Source organism: Melospiza melodia, unplaced genomic scaffold (assembly GCF_035770615.1).
Source record: "Melospiza melodia melodia isolate bMelMel2 unplaced genomic scaffold, bMelMel2.pri scaffold_262, whole genome shotgun sequence".
Classification (NCBI taxonomy): domain Eukaryota; kingdom Metazoa; phylum Chordata; class Aves; order Passeriformes; family Passerellidae; genus Melospiza; species Melospiza melodia.
This window is the reverse complement of record NW_026948584.1, coordinates 58,695-75,904: the sequence shown is the minus strand read 5'-3', so window position 1 is coordinate 75,904 and position 17,210 is coordinate 58,695. Positions and strand designations below refer to the sequence as shown.

At 51.1% G+C, this 17,210-nt stretch overlaps 1 long non-coding RNA gene across 1 annotated transcript; it reads right to left on the bottom strand.

Annotated features, from left to right (window-relative positions):
• Positions 1-14,030: 14,030 nt before the first annotated feature.
• On the bottom strand, positions 14,031-15,234 carry LOC134433787 (uncharacterized). Its single transcript, XR_010031723.1, has 3 exons — positions 14,317-15,234; positions 14,178-14,221; positions 14,031-14,076 (listed from the first exon to the last, which is right to left on the bottom strand). It is a non-coding gene; the product is annotated as an uncharacterized LOC134433787 (long non-coding RNA).
• Between the last annotated feature and the right edge of the window lie 1,976 nt (positions 15,235-17,210).

Below are 17,210 nucleotides of genomic sequence, written 5' to 3'. Positions count from 1 at the left end.
AGGCATCCTGAGCGATGCAGAACTTCAGCAGGCAGACAGCCGGCTGCTCCGGGCCACGGGATCCTTAAAATTAGTCCTGTCCCTTTTCCCAGATAAGGAAAACTCAGCCACCCAAGTTCCTGGTGGCATATTGTTCGAGGCGCTTGGGACTCTCAAAAAGATCGACTAGGCACAGGTGGTAGCTTGGGGCTGGGACGCATCCAGACCAATGCAGAATTTCAGGACACAGCAGGCCACTACGGGCCACTAAGGGCCCGGGACACCAATGCTGCCCATTACACAGGGAAGTGTAACTCAGCAGCTCAGGTTCCTGAAGGAAGATTGCTGGAGCCACTTGAGACTCCCAAACCAGGTTGACTTTGCGGTGGTGGCAGCTGGGGTGCGGGAGGCATCCTGCCCAATGTGGAATTTCACCAGGCGGCCGGCCGCTAAGGGCCCCTGGGCACTGGACAAAAATGCCGCCCATTACGCAGGGAAATGTAACCCAGCCACCTGGGTTCCTGATGGCAGATGGCAGGAGACACGTGCCGAGGACAAAGCAGCTGGAGTTGGAACTGGTGCCGGCTTCGGTCTGGGAGGCACGTTTGGCAAAGCAGAAATATCAGCAGGCAGCCAGCCAATCCAGTCAGGGCCTCCTGAACACAAATGCCAGCCCTGTCCCAGAAGAAGAAAACTCAGCACCCCAAGTTCCTGATGGGAGATTGCTGAAGCCATTTGGGAGCCTCAAAGCCTCCTCACTCTGCAGCGGTGGCAGCTTGGGTCAGGGTGGCATCCTGCGTAATGCAGAAATTCAGCACACAGCAGGTCACTAAGGGCCCCTGGGCCCTGAAAAAAGATGCTGCCCTTTACACAGGGAAGTGTAACTCACCAGCTCAGGTTCTTGATGGCAGATTTCTGGGGCCATTTGGGACCCTCAAACCAGCCTGACTCTGCGGTGGAGGCACCTTGGTCCGGCAGGCATCCTGCGCAATGCGGAATTTCAGCAGGCAGACAGCCACTCCAGGCAAGACCTCCGGAACACCACTGCCAGCCCTTTCCCAGAAGAAGAAAACTCAGCAGCCCAGGTTCCTGATGGCATATTGCTGTAGGAGCTTGGGAGTCTCAAACAAGTTCGACTCAGGTGAGGTGGCAGCCTGGGTCTGGGAGGGATCCTGCGCATTGCAGAATTTCAGAATGCAACCGGCCACTAAAGGCCCCTGGGCCCTGTATACCAATAATGCCCTTTACACAGGGAAGTGGAACTCAACAGCTCTGGTTCCTGATGTCAGATTGGTGGAGCCATTTGGGACCCTCAAACCAGCCTGACTTTTAGGTGGTGGCAGCTTGGGTCTGGGAAGCATCCTGTGCAATGTGAAATTTCAGCAGACATCCGGCCACTCCTGTCCCCATCCTCCTGAAGACACATGCTGACCCTTTACCCAGGTGAGCAAAACTCAACCCCCAGGTTCCTTGTTGCAGATTGGTGGAGGCGCTTGGGACTCTCAAACCAGCTCGACTCGGCTGAGGTGGCAGTTTGGGTCTGGGAGGCATCCTGCGCAATGTGGAATTTCAGAAGTCAGCCGGCCACTAAGGGCCCCTGGGCCCTGAAAAACAAAGCCGCCCTTTACACAGGGAAGTGTAACTCACCAGCTCAGGTTCCTGATGGCAGATTGCTGGGCCCATTTGGGACCTTCAAACCAGCCTGACTTTGCCATGGTGGCAGCTGGGGTCAGGGAGGCATCCTGCGCACTGCAGAATATGAAGAGCCAGCCGGCCACTAAGGGCCCCTGGGCACTGGAACCAAATGCCGCCCATTACACAGGGAAGTGTAACTCACCAGCTCAGATTCTTGATGGCAGATTGCTGGACTTACTTGGGACTCTCAAACCAGCCTGACTTTACGGTGGGGGCAGCTTGGGTCAGGGAGGCATCCTGCGCAATGTGGAATTTCAGAAGTCAGCCGGCCACTAACAGCCCCAGGACCCTGAAAATCAAAGCCGCCCTTTACACAGGGAAGTGTAACTCACCAACTCAGGTTCCTGATGGCAGATTGCTGGGCCCATTTGGGACCTTCAAACCAGCCTGACTTTGCGGTGGTGGCAGCTTTGGTCGGGGAGGCATCCTGCGCAATCTTAAATTTCAGAAGACAGCCGGCCCCTCCGGTCCCCAGGCTCCTGAACAGTCATGCTGACCCTTTCCCCACGTAAGCAAAAGTCAGCAGCCCAAGTTCCTGGTGGCATATTCCTCGAGGCGCTTGGGACTCTCAATCGAGCTCAACTCGGCTGTGGCAGCAGCTTGGGTCTGGGAGGCATCCTGCGCAATGTGGAATTTCAGAAGTCAGCTGGCCACTAAGAGCCCCTGGGCCCTGAAAAACAAAGCCGCCCTTTACACAGGGAAGTGTAACTCACCAGCTCAGGTTCCTGATGGCAGATTGCTGGGCCCATTTGGGACCTTCAAACAAGCCTGACTTTGCGGTGGTGGCGCTGGGGTTGGAGAGGCATCCTGCACAATGTGGAATTTCAGAAGTCAGCTGGCCACTAAGGGCCCCTGGGCCATGAAAACCAAAAGCACCCTTTACACAGGGAAGTGTAACTCACCAGCTCAGGTTCTTGATGGAAGATTGCTGGAGGCACTGAGGACCCTCAAACAAGTCTGACTTTGCGGTGGTGGCAGCTTTGCTCAGGGAGGCATCCTGCACAATGTTAAATTTCAGAAGACAGCCGGCCACTCCGGTCCCCAGGCTCCTGAACAGTAATGCTGACCCTTCCCCCAGATAAGCAAAAGTCAGACCCCCATGTTCCTGGTGGCATATTGCTGGTGGCGCTTGGACTCTCAAACGAGCTCGACTCGCCTTAGGTGGCAGCTTGGATCCGGGAGGCATCCTGCACAATGGAGAACTTCAGAAGGCACACAGACAGCCACTCCAGGCCACAGGCTCCTGAAAACTAATGATGACCCTTTCACCAGGAAAGCAAAAGTCAGCAGCCCAAGTTCCTGATGGCATATTCCTAAAGGCACGTGGGACTCTCAAACGAGCTCAACTCGGCTGAAGTGGCAGCTTTGGTTGGTGAGGCATCCTGCGCAATCTTAAATTTCAGAAGACAGTCGGCCACTCCGGTCCCCAGGCTCCTGAACAGTGATGCTGACCCTTCCCCCAGATAAGCAAAACTCAGATGCCCAGGTTCCTTGTTGCAGATTGCTGGTGGCGCTTGGACTCTCAAACGAGCTCGACTCGGCTTAGGTGGCAGCTTACGTCTGGGAGGCATCCTGCGCAATGCGGAATTTCAGAAGTCAGCCGGCCACTCTGGGCCGCAGGCTCCTGAACACTAATGCTGACCCTTTCCCCAGGTAAGCAAAACTCAGCCTCCCGGGTTCCTTGTTGCACATTGCTGGTGGTGCTTGGGACCCTCAAAAGAGCTTGACTCAGCTGAGGTGGCAGCTTGGATCCCGGAGGCATCCTGCGCAATGGAGAACTTCAGCAGGCAGACAGCCGGCCACTCACACCACGGGCCCCTGATCATTAGGGCTGACCCTTTCCCCACGTAAGCAAAAGTCAGCAGCCCAAGTTCCTGGTGGCAGATTGCTCAAGGGGCTTGGGACTCTCAAATGAGCTTGATTCAGGTGAGGTGGCACCTTGGGTCTGGGAGGCATCCTGCACAATGTGGAATTTTAGAAGTCAGCCGGCCACTAAGGGCCCCTGGGCCCTGAAAACAAAAGCCGCCCTTTACACAGGGAAGTGTAACTCACCACCTCAGGTTCCTGATGGCAGATTGCTGGGCCCATTTGGGACCTTCAAACCAGCCTGGCTTTGCGGTGGTGGCAGATTTGGTCGGGGAGGCATCCTGCGCAATGCAGAAATTTCAGAAGACAGCCGGCCCCTCCGGTCCCCAGGCTCCTGAACAGTCATGCTGACCCTTTCCCCACGTAAGCAAAAGTCAGCAGCCCAAGTTCCTGGTGGCATATTCCTCGAGGCGCTTGGGACTCTCAATCGAGCTCAACTCGGCTTTGGCATCAGCTTGGGTCTGGGAGGCATCCTGCGCAATGGAGAACTTCAGCAGGCAGACGGCCGGCCACTCCAGACGACAGGCCCCTGATCATTAGGGCTGACCCTTTCCCCACGTAAGCAAAAGTCAGCAGCCCAAGTTCCTGGTGGCATATTCCTCGAGGCGCTTGGGACTCTCAAATGAGCTTGACTCAGGTGAGGTGGCAGCTTGGGTTTGGGAGGCATCCTGCGCAATATGGAATTTCAGAAGTCAGCTGGCCACTAAGGGCCCCTCGGCCCTGAAAACCAAAGCCGCCCTTTACACAGGGAAGTGTAACTCACCACCTCAGGTTCCTGATGGCAGATTGCTGGGCCCATTTGGGACCTTCAAACCAGCCTGACTTTGCGGTGGTGGCAGCTTTGGTCGGGGAGGCATCCTGCGCAATCTTAAATTTCAGAAGACAGCCGGCCACTCCCGTCCCCAGGTTCCTGACCCGTAATGCTGACCCTTTCCCCAGGTAAGCAAAAGTCAGCAGCCCAAGTTCCTGGTGGCATATTCCTCGAGGCGCTTGGGACTCTCAATCGAGCTCAACTCGGCTTTGGCATCAGCTTGGGTCTGGGAGGCATCCTGCGCAATGCAGAACTTCAGCAGGCAGACGGCCGGCCACTCCAGACCACAGGCCCCTGATCATTAGGGCTGACCCTTTCCCCACGTAAGCAAAAGTCAGCAGTCCAAATTCCTGGTGGCAGATTGCTCAAGGCGCTTGGGACTCTCAAATGAGCTTCACTCAGGTGAGGTGGCAGCTTGGGTCCGGGATGCATCCTGCACAATGTGGAATTTCAGAAGTCAGCTGGCCACTAAGAGCCCCTGGGCCCTGAAAACAAAAGCCGCCCTTTACACAGGGAAGTGTAACTCACCAGCTCAGGCTCTTGATGGCAGATTGCTGGAGTTACTTGGGACTCTCAAACCAGCCTGCATTTGCGGTGGTGGCAGCTTGGGTCGGGGAGGCATCCTGCGCAATGTGGAATTTCAGAAGTCAGCCGGCCACTAAGGGCCCCTGGGCCCTGAAAACCAAAGCCGCCCTTTACACAGGGAAGTGTAACTCACCAGCTCAGGTTCCTGATGGCAGATTGCTGGGCCCATTTGGGACCTTCAAACCAGCCTGACTTTGCGGTGGTGGCGCTGGGGTCGGGGAGGCATCCTGCACAATGTGGAAGTTCAGAAGACAGCCGGCCCCTCCGGTCCCCAGGCTCCTGAACAGTCATGCTGACCCTTTCCCCAGGTAAGCAAAAGTCAACAGCCCAAGTTCCTGGTGGCAGATTGCTCAAGGGGCTTGGGACTCTCAATCGAGCTCAACTCGGCTGTGGCAGCAGCTTGGGTCTGGGAGGCATCCTGCGCAATGGAGAACTTCAGCAGGCAGACGGCCGGCCACTCCAGACCGCAGGCCCCTGATCATTAGGGCTGACCCTTTCCCCACGTAAGCAAAAGTCAGCAGCCCAAGTTCCTGGTGGCATATTCCTTGAGGCGCTTGGGACTCTCAATCGAGCTCAACTCGGCTGCAGCAGCAGCTTGGCTCTGGGAGGCATCCTGCGCAATGTGGAATTTCAGAAGTCAGCCAGCCACTAAGGGCCCCTGGGCCCTGAAAACCAAAGCCGCCCTTTACACAGGGAAGTGTAACTCACCAGCTCAGGCTCTTAATGGCAGATTGCTGGGCCCATTTGGGACCTTCAAACCAGCCTGACTTTACGGTGGGGGCAGCTTGGGTCTGGGAGGCATCCTGCACAATGTGGAATTGCAGAAGTCAGCCGGCCACTAAGCGCCCCTGGGCCCTGAAAACCAAAGCCGCCCTTTACACAGGGAAGTGTAACTCACCAGCTCAGGCTCTTGATGCCAGATTGCTGGAGGCACTGGGGACCCTCAAACCAGCCTGACTTTGCGGTGGTGGCAGCTTTGGTCGGGGAGGCATCCTGCGCAATCCTAAATTTCAGAAGACAGCCGGCCCCTCCGGTCCCCAGGCTCCTGAACAGTAATGCTGACACTTCCCCCAGATAAGCAAAACTCAGATGCCCAGGTTCCTTGTTGCAGATTGCTGGTGGCGCTTGGACTCTCACACGAGCTCGACTCGGCTTAGGTGGCAGCTTACGTCTGGGAGGCATCCTGCACAATGCGGAATTTCAGAAGGCACACAGACAGCCACTCCGGGCCACAGGCTCCTGAAAACTAATGATGACCCTTTCCCCAGGAAAGCAAAAGTCAGCAGCCCAAGTTCCTGGTGGCATATTCCTCGAGGCGCTTGGGACTCTCAAACAAGCTCGACTCAGCTGAGGTGGCAGCTTGGATCCGGGAGGCATCCTGCGCAATGGAGAACTTCAGCAGGCAGATGGCCGGCCACTCAGACCACAGGCCCCTGATCATTAGGGCTGACCCTTTCCCCACGTAAGCAAAAGTCAGCAGCCCAAGTTCCTGGTGGCAGATTGCTCAAGGCGCTTGGGACTCACAAATGAGCTTGACTCAGGTGAGGTGGCAGCTTGGCTCTGGGAGGCAGCCTGCGCAATGCAGATTTTCAGCAGACAGCTGGCCACACCAGTCCCATGGCTCCTGAACACTACTGCTGACCCTTTCCCCAGGTCAGCAAACCTCACCCCCAGGTTCCTTGTTGCAGATTGGTGAAGGAGCTTGGGACTCTCAAATGAGCTCGACTCGGCTGAGGCGGCAGCTTGGGTCTGGGAGGCATTCTGTGCAATGCGGAATTTCAGCAGACAGCCGGCCACTAAGGGACCCTGGGCCCTGAAAAGCAAAGCCGCCCTTACACAGGGAACTGTAACTCACGAGCTCAGGTTCATGTTGGCAGATTGCAGGGGGCATTTGGGACACTCAAAGCAACCTGAGTCTAAGGTGGTGGCAGCTTTGGTCTGGGAGGCATCCTGCGCAATGTGGAATTTCAGCAGAGAGCCGGCCACTCTGGTCCCCAGGCTCCTGAACACTAATGCTGACACTTCCCCCAGATAAGCAAAACTCAGCAGCCCAAATTCCTGGTGGCATATTGCTGGAGGCACTTAGGACTCTCAAACGAGCTGGACTCCGCTGAGGCAGCAGCTTGGGTCTGGGAGGCATCCTGCACAATGTGGAATTTTAGAAGTCAGCCGGCCACTAAGGGCCCCTGGGCCCTGAAAACCAAAGCCGCCCTTTACACAGGGAAGTGTAACTCACCAGCTCAGGTTCCTGATGGCAGATTGCTGGGCCCATTTTGGACCTTCAAACCAGCCTGACTTTGCGGTGGTGGCAGCTGGGGTCGGGGAGGCATCCTGCGCAATGCAGAATATGAAGACCAGCCGGCCACTAAGGGTCCCTGGGCACTGGAATCAAATGCTGCCCATTACACAGGGAAGTGTAACTCACCAGCACAGGTTCCTGATGGCAGATTGCTGGAGTTACTTGGGACTCTCAAACCAGCCTGACTTTACGGTGGGGGCAGCTTGGGTCTGGTAGGCATCCTGCGCAATGTGGAATTTCAGAAGTCAGCCGGCCACTAAGGGCCCCTGGGCCGTGAAAATCAAAGCCGCCCTTTACACAGGGAAGTGTAACTCACCAGCTCAGGTTCTTGATGGCAGATTGCTGGAGTTACTTGGGACTCTCAAACCAGCCTGACTTTACGGTGGGGGACAGCTTTGGTTGGGGAGGCATCCTGCGCAATGTGGAATTTCAGAAGTCAGCTGGCCACTAAGGGCCCCTGGGCCCTGAAAACCAAAGCCGCCCTTTACACAGGGAAGTGTAACTCACCAGCTCAGGCTCTTGATGGCAGATTGCTGGAGGCACTTGGGACCCTCAAACCAGCCTGACTTTGCGATGGTGGCAGCTTTGCTCGGGGAGGCATCCTGCACAATGTTAAATTTCAGAAGACAGCCTGCCACTCTGGTCCCCAGGCTCCTGAACAGTAATGCTGACCCTTCCCCCAGATAAGCAAAACTCAGATGCCCAGGTTCCTTGTTGCAGATTGCTGGTGGCGCTTGGACTCTCACACGAGCTCGACTCGGCTTAGGTGGCAGCTTACGTCTGGGAGGCATCCTGCGCAATGCGGAATTTCAGAAGGCACACAGACAGCCACTCCGGGCCACAGGCTCCTGAAAAATAATGATGACCCTTTCCCCAGGAAAGCAAAAGTCAGCAGCCCAAGTTCCTGGTGGCATATTCCTCGAGGCGCCTGGGACTCTTAATCGAGCTCGACTCGGCTGAGGTGGCAGCTTGGCTCTGGGAGGCAGCCTGCGCAATGCAGAATTTCAGCAGACAGCCGGTCACTAAGGGCCCCTGAGTCCTCAACACCAATGCTGCCCTTTACACAGGTAAGTGTAACTCACCAGCTCAGGTTCCTGACGGCAGATTGCTGGACACATTTGGGGGCCCTCAAAGCAGCCTGACTCTCCAGTGCTGGCAGCTTGGGTCTGGGAGGCATACTGCGCAATGCAGAATTTCAGCAGGCAGACGGCTGGCCACTCCGGGCCACAGGCTCCTGAACACTAGTCCTGTCCCTTTTCTCAGGTAAGCAAAACTCAGCCGCCCAGGTTCCTTGTTGCAGATTGCTGGTGGTACTTGGGACTCTCAAATGAGCTCGATTTGGCTGAGGTAGCAGCTTATATCTAGGAGGCATCCTGTGCAAGGCAGAATATCAGAAGTCACACAGACAGCCGCTCCGGGCCACCGGCTCTCTAAAACTAATGCTGACCCTTTGCCCAGGTAAGCAAAACTCAGCCCCCCAGGTTCCTTGTTGCAGATTAATGGAGCTGCTTGGGACTCTCAAACGAGCTGGTCTCAGGTGAGGTGGCAGCTTGGGTCTGGGAGGCATCCAGGTGTTCCCCCCGACCCTGTGAGAAGCTCTCGCAGTCCTTCCATGAGACAGTGCCGGGAGCGGCCCATAATCCCCTCCACTCAGCAGCTCCATGCAAAAGGGAGCTGAGGCAAAGCCTCCCCCTAAAACAGCCTCGCCCCGGCAGGAGCCGCCCCCTCATCATCCTCACACTCACACCTGGGCTGCTCCGAGCCCCCATCATCCTAACAGCTCATACCTGGGCTGCTCCCAGCCCCCATCATCCTCACACTCACACCTGGGCTGCTCCGAGCCCCCATCATATATTTTTCATATTTATATTCACATGTATATTTAGAATTTATATTACTCTATAATAAAAATTATATTATATATTGCATCTCTTCATGTTACTTACATAGATTTCTATTTCTATTTCTATTCATAGTTTGGTATTATATAATAAATATATAGAGATATAAAGATATATTTCTGTATGTCGATTTACATTTCTATAGTACTTATATTATTTAAAATAAAACCCCTGCCTCTAACGACATAAAAAGCTAAGACACCCCTTTCTTTAAAACACATTTAAAATTTTAAAAATAATTTTGTTTGTCATAATTTTATTCACATCTATATTTGTAATTTTCATTTGTTATATTTATAGATATTATATATATTGGAGAGAATACCTTTTTATATAATAATAGATACATTCTTTTGACACAATATATTTCTTTTATTTATATAAATATATATTAAATATTTATTGATATCGACATATATCTGATATATTTGCATTTCTAGTTTTATATTTTTTATGAAATCTCCAGCCCATACCCCAATAAAAGCCAAACAATGCCCAATTCATTTAAACTGTATTTAAACATAAATCCTGTCACAGCTGCGTTGCTCAGCAGTGCCCCAAGCTAATCTGACACTTGTTCATCTCCTGGACCTGAATCTGAACCCGCTCACCTTGATCGCACCTGGCAGAACGATTTTTGTACCTTTTTCTGGCATGTCTTGTTTTTGGTTTTTTTTGTCTTGAGTTTTTGTGGCCTTTATTGCCTCTCTTTCTTGCCTTGTTTCTTGGGGCTTTTACTCCCTTTTTCCTTGATTTTTTTCTGGCATTTCTTGGGGTTTTTTCTTCGTTTCTTCTTGCCCATTTTGGTGTTTTTTCTGGTTTTTCCTTGCCCCCCTTGGGGGTTTTTTTGCAGTTTGGTTTTTTTTTTTTTTCTTCCCCATCTTGGTTTTTTGTTGTGATTTTGTTTCTTGCCCATCCTGGGGTTTTACTCTGGTCTGTTTTCAGGGATTTTTCTTGCCCATCTTGGTTTTCTTCTGTGGGTTTGTTTTTTGTTGGTTTTTTTTTTCCTTTCTTTTTCTTTTTTTTCCCCCTAGGTTTCTCCTTGCCCTCCTTGTTTTTGGTTTTTTTTGTCTGTCTTCCTTCCTTCCTTCTTTCTTCCTTTCAGTTCCTTTCCTTATTTTCTTTTTTTCTTTCTCTTCCTTTCTTTCTTTCTTTCCCTGTATTTCTAATCTTGGTTTTCATTTCTAGCTTTAGAATAAAAAAGCAGCAGTAGAAACTTTCAGGCTATCTGGGATTAAAAAAACTCCAAAATGAAAATGATTTAAAGAAAACTATTTATTTCCTGGGAACCTGAAATTTTCTACTGTTGCACGTGACATAGAGCGTTTATTCCTTCTTATAGATAGTTGATATTTCATACTTACTTTATACAGCGCTCCCTGCTGTGTGCACCGGCGCACTGCAGGCACAGCGCCCCCTTCTGTCTGCACAGGCGCACTGCAGGCACAGTGGTGCGGCGACGTTCAGTTCTGTTTAATGAAACTCGGCTTGGTTCACCTTGGTTCGGCTCTTGGTCTAAACTCATTTAAGTTCGGCTCTTCGGAACAATTCGCATAGTAACGCTTAACGGCACCTTTTACGACAGTTGCGCTTTACGGCACCTTTTACGACAGTCGCGCTTTACGGCACCTTTTACGACAGTCGCGCTTTACGGCACCTTTTACGACAGTCGCGCTTTACGGCACCTTTTACGACAGTCGCGCTTTACAGCACCTTTTACGACAGTCGCGCTTTACGGCAGTCTTTATGACAGTCGCGCTTTACGGCACCTTTTACGACAGTCGCGCTTTACGGCAGTCTTTACGACAGTCGCGCTTTACGGCAGTCTTTACGACAGTCGCGCTTTACGGCAGTTTTTACGACAGTCGCGCTTTACGGCACCTTTTACGTCAGTCACGCTTTTACGGCACCTTTTACGACAGTCGCGCTTTACGGCAGTCTTTACGACAGTAGCGCTTTACGGCACCTTTTACGACAGTCGCGCTTTACGGCAGTCTTTACGACAGTCGCGCTTTACGACACCTTTTACGACAGTCGCGCTTTACGGCACCTTTTACGACAGTCGCGCTTTACGGCAGCCTTTACGACAGTCGCGCTTTACGCCACCTTTTACGACAGTTTTTTTTCTTGCCCAGTTTGGAGTTTTTCCTGGGTTTTTTTTGCCAGTCTTGCGGGGTTTTTTCCAGGTTTATTCTTGCCCATCTTGAATTTTTTTTCTGGGTTTTTTTCTGGGTGTTTTCTTGCCCATCTTGGTGGTTTTTTTCCCTTTTTTTTTTCCTTTTTTTTTTTTTTCTTGGTTTTTTCAGGTTTTTTTCTGGTCCATCTTGCTATTTTTCTTGCCCATCTTGGGGAGATTTTCTGTGATTTTTCTGGGTTTTTTGAGGATCTTCTCCTTGCCCATCTTGGTTTTTTTTTTTTGCGTTTTTTTCCTGCCAGTCTGGGGTTTTTGTTCTTGGTTTTTTTCTGGGTTTTTCCTTGCCCATCTTGGGATTTTTTTTCCGTTTTTTTTTCCTGGTTTATTTTTCCTGGTTTTTCCTGCGTTTTTTCTGGTCCATCTTGGGGTTTTTTTCTGGGTATTCTCGCCCATGTTTGGTTTTTTTCCTTAGTTTTTTCTGGGTTTTCCTTGCCCACCTTGGGGGTTCTTCCAGTTTCTTTTTCCTGTTTTTTTTTTTTTTTCTGGGTTTTTTCTGGGCTTTTCTTGCCCATCTTGGTTTTTTTTCCTGGTTTTTTTCTTGCCCATCTTGGGGTTTTTAGCTTTTTTTCCCGGGTTTGCTCTTGCCCCTCTTGAGATTTTTTCCCTGGGATTGTTCTGGGTTTTTTCTTGATTTTTTTCTTCCCCATCTTGCAGTTTTTTTCCTGGATTTTTGTGGGGTTTCTTTGTTGCCCATTTTGGGGTTTTTTCTGCTTTTTTCTGGGTTTTTCTTGCCCATCTTGGGTTTTTTTACGGGGTTTTTTGGGCCTTTTCTAGCCTATCTTGGAGTATTTTTCTGGGTTTTTACTTGGCCGGGACCAAAAAAAAAAAAACAGCCAGGGTGGAAGGCAGCTGGGGATTTTTTATTCTCAATTTAACAATGAGTTGCAAAACCTGAAAAGCAAAAGTCATATACACAAGGTTAAATCCAGTCAGCATGAGCTCACACACGCAGAGACGAGCAGACAGACACAGCCACGTGCTCTCACACACACTCCTCCTTACACGCTCACTGTGGCCCTTCCCTGAGATGCTGAAGAAGGTGCTTTGACACATCTTCTGGCTGCCGCTCCTTGAGGTAAATGGCAGATCCTCGGGAAATCAGCAGCCTCGGCGACCTCTGAGACAACAGGAAGGGTCAACAAGTGGCTATCTGACAGCTAGGACTTGTCCCCACTCTGGACTGATGAATTTTCTACCCAAAATCCCACAAAAGACAGATGAACAGTAAAGTTGTTATAACTGTTCTACCTAACTGTGACTATGTGCCAGGGCAGGGCAGCTCCGATCATAAGTGGTACAGTCTACACACAATGTAAGCTGACGCATACAGTGCAAGTGTACATAGAGTGTAGTACACACAATATAAGGTGACATGCTTACATGCAGTGTAAGTACAGACAATATAAGGCGATGCACTTACATTGCATGTACCTATGCTGGCTTATACTGTACGTACTTATACTGTATGTAAGTACATACAATATAAGCCAACATAGGAACATACAATATAAACCACGACTTAAGAAAACTCTCTGGAAGATTACTTATTGAGCCCTGTACCCTTTGAGAAGATGGAACCTATAGAACTACTGCAGTCACGTGAGGAGGGTGTAAGATGCTCCCTCTAGAAGTCCAAGAAAATGGAAAAAAAAGCACTACCAAAGCTGATAGTGAGAAGGAAGATGGATGAGAACATCTTGTCCCTGTGAGACATTCCTGTCTCAAAGAGTAAAAATGTAAAGATATTGGAATAAGGGATATCCGGCAAGGAATGTGAGTAGAACATGGCACAGAAGAGAGCCGATAAAGCATTGAGATGTAACAAAGGCCTATGCCGTGTAAGACAATGGACACACACACCATAACACAGACACAGATGACATAACACAGAGACAAGTTGCAACTGCTTGGCACTTTCCCTTTAGGGACCCGAGAGTCCTAGCACAAGACTAGGCCTATGAGGCCAAGGGAAAGGAAGCCCTATGACAACAGCATGTGATGATGAAATGCAACTCATTAAAGGAAGTTAGGGCCAAAGCAGTTAAGAGGATGCTCGAGAGGCTCAGCAAGCCTAGAGAAGGAAGCGGACTGCCAGGTAACTGCGGCTACAGCTCCGGACCTGAAGGCGAGCTCCACGGGGGAAAGAGCTGTGACGACGTCAAGTCGAAGAAGGCTGATGACGCAAAGTTCACAAGAATGTGGAGATGAGTAGGAACTGCCCTGCCCGGCAAAGGCTCTGGTGAGGCTGAGGAGAAACCCTCTCCCTTTACTTCCAGGGAGCCTGTCCCACTACAGACCTCTCCGCTAAGCTGACATCAGATTGCCTTCTGTGATAGTAAAGGCTTTTCCCCTTCTCCCAACCACTGGCCCCGACACTTAGCTTTGGAAGACAAGCGGACAAAATCCATCCTCGGTCAGACGTGGACGTTGAGACGTTCTCAATGTGTGCGCTTCGGTGCTGCCGCTTCCAAGCGGTGGCTACAAGCCTGCCCAGGGTACCTAAGGCAAAACAGAAAAGGTGACTATTGCCCTCAAAAACAGCAATCCCCGGGACTCCTTCGCACCCCTGCCCCAGCTCACCTCAAGTCTTGATTTGACTCTGGAGGCCGCCCGGAAGATACCTGCAAAAAGAAAATGTACACACTTAGCATGCTGCTGCATAACGCTCACCTAGGAATCAGCCCATCTAAACTCCGAGTCACCTGCCCTCCTCTCTTCCCCGGCATGCCTAGGGCAGCAACAGCACCTGCAAAGAAACAAAGCAGAAAAGCATGCTGAGATACTGTGAAAACACAACCTCCCAACCCTGACAAGTATGCCGTACTGATACCTTAAGCTTGAACCCACCTGGCATGGGCATGCTGGGCTAGGATAGATGGCAAGCAGTCCATCTAAAATAAAAAGAGGAATAATACATACCTAGAGCTGCACCAGAAACTGAGACCTCAGCAATAACAACTGTTTCGGTACCCTACTCAATGCTCACCTTGCCCACTCAGCCTTGACAGCTGCTCTCTGCCTTGACTTCCTAAAAATAAAGACAAAGAGCAGAGCTGCAGCAGCCACAATTTATGCTTCCTCTGCAGAGACAAACAGTGACTGACCTTCACAGGGGAATCCCCTCACCCAGAATGGGGGGCTCTGCCCTGGATTTATCCTTCTGCAACTAAAAGAAAGTTAGGATGAAAGTCAAAGGGCTGCAGGATAACTTATTGGCTCCACGTATCCTGTGTCCATCTACAAATCCCATCTAGAATCCAACTACACATTACAAATTCCAAGTCCCTGAGACTTCTCATATTGCACCAGGATATGCAGCAGGGCAGAACAGCAGAACAGCAGCTCCAGCACAAATGTGTGCAGACACCCGTGACACAGGACAGACAAGACGTGACAAACACTGGGGACACAACAGGAACGGAAATCTCTTAGCAAGGAAAATGGCTGCAAGGACTGAGAGAATGCAAAAGAAGAAGAGTTGAAGCTGATGGCGAGCTGATGAGGCTCAGAGAACCCTGGAGGAAGAAGATGCAAACAGAATGATTTATTCCAAAAACTGCAAAGATGGATGCCCGAGAATCCTACAGTCAGAATCCTCTCCCTAACCTCACATCCTTACAAGTCCTAGTCTGCTATAATGGATCATTGCGCAGCATGGCTGTCCGTACAGCTCAGAACAAGACATGACAAGACATTTGACTGGATGCTTCTAAAGAGAGATGCATTTCTGATGCCTGTGTGAGCTCCCCAGTCAAAAGATCTATGGCATGGGTGCCAGGGCAAGGAACGCTGAGATCACGGATGCTAGGAAAAGTTTCTGAGAGGCCCCTCACAGGGCTAAGATAAGAGACATGAGATATCCAGGCAACACACAATACACAAAAGACAAGTGACACAAGACACACCGGGACTGCTCTGCCCTGCTGCGCACCTCAGCACTGTCATCAAAACGGAGACTTTGCTTTTATGGGGCCTAAGGGGCAACATCTTGGCTAACCTCATTGCCAGAGCCAACTCAGACCCCCACCTCAGGGAGTCCTGACAAAGCACCCCACGTTCATACCCTCTGAGGGTTGCAGCCCTCTGCTTATCTCTCAGACATCAGGGGATGCCAGTCTGTGTCAGGTGCAAAGAAAGGCCACCTCGTCACCTGGGAAGGTCGTGCTGGCACTGGGCTGGTGTCTCTCAGACAGCTAGAGCAAAGAAAACCAAACATCAGTGCCTGACCTTGGCACCGCATCGGCCAAAACCCCACCAGTCTGCTACTCACCATGCTCCTAGGAATGCCCAGCACCTCCTAACCCTGACCCTCTGCCATGGATGCAATGCATCCACACCTGAAAGAAAGTTAGAACATATGTCACACACCTCCACAATAACTTTAACTTTCAAGCTGGAAACACCTTATGTCAACCTAGGAATAGCACCTAGTGCCCAAGTAGAGCCCACATTCCAATTTCAACTCCCCAGGCTTGTCCCATTGCAGCACGCCATGCTGCAGGGCAGAACAGCTCCGGCACAAATACCCACAGACACCCGTGACACAGAACCTGACAAACAGGGGGACACCAAACACAACACATCATGCTTGTGGTGAGGGCCTCGAGGGAAGAGGGCAAAAGGGACTCCAAAGACACACTAGGGAACACAGTACACCAGACAACAGGACACAGACCGGAGCTGTTCTGCACTGCCCGCCTGACATCTGCCATCAAAAGAAGAGCCTCTCCCTTTACCTGTCCTAAGAGGCCCTTGGAAAAGATTGCTTTTCCCTCTGCTGATTTTTAACTCTGCCCCAAAAACTCCCAACCTGTTACACTCCCATCACCAGGCCATGGCCCCAAACTTATCTTTTGGATGATTGGTGAGGGGAATCCACGCTGCACCTGAAATGCGTCTGCCTCGGAGGGCTCTGTGATGGCCTGTTAGCCTCCCAGTCAGCAACAATAAAGAAAACCAAAACCAAAGTATGAGTTCAGACTTATGTGGGCCAAATCCCACCAAGGCAGCTACTTCCCCTTTCCTGAGTGTGCCTGGCTCCCTCAGGCTCCAGCTTCATCCTGATTCCAAGGATGTGGCCTTCATTAGGGGTGGTACCTGGGTAAGAGAAAGGCAAAGTTAAATGGCATTGCTGTGAGTGCAGTGGATGACCCTGTGTGCTGCAAGACATGGGAATACCTCGGCTAGGCTTCTGAACAGCCTTGTAGGGGGGGTCCTCAAATAAACAAATAAACACCCTTTCTCACCCTGCTGCCTGCAAACCCCCCACCAAGAACTCCTAACTGGATACCTGAACACCCTCCCTCTCCCAGTCACCATCCTCAACTCACCTGAAGCCTCAATCTCAAACATCATCCTTGACACTGGGCAAATCCCTCTTGTGACACGATGAATCTGCTGAAAAATGGTTGTGCTTCAGAGCTGAGCAATAACAACTACTTCTCTCCGCTGCTCACCTTGGCTGCTGGCATCCAGATTGACTTCCTAAAAAGAAAGACAAAGAACAGAGCTGTAACAGAGTCACCATACACACTTCTGCTGCAGAGACAAATGGGGCCTCACCTGCTCAGGGGAATCCCCTCAACGGGACGGGGCCTTCTGGCACAGATTTAATCCATCTGAATCTGAAAAAAAAGGTAGGACAAGAGTCACACTGTTGCAGGATAACTGAGGAGCTCCAGATATCCTGTGTCCATCTACAAATCCCACCTAGAGTCCAACTACACCCCACATTACACATTCCAAGTCCCCGGGCCCTCTCCTATCGCACCAGGCTATGCGGCAGGGCAGAGCAGCCCCGGCACAACTGTGTGCTGACACCCGTGACACAGGACAGACAGGACAGGACAGACAACAGGGACACAACAGGAACAGAAATCT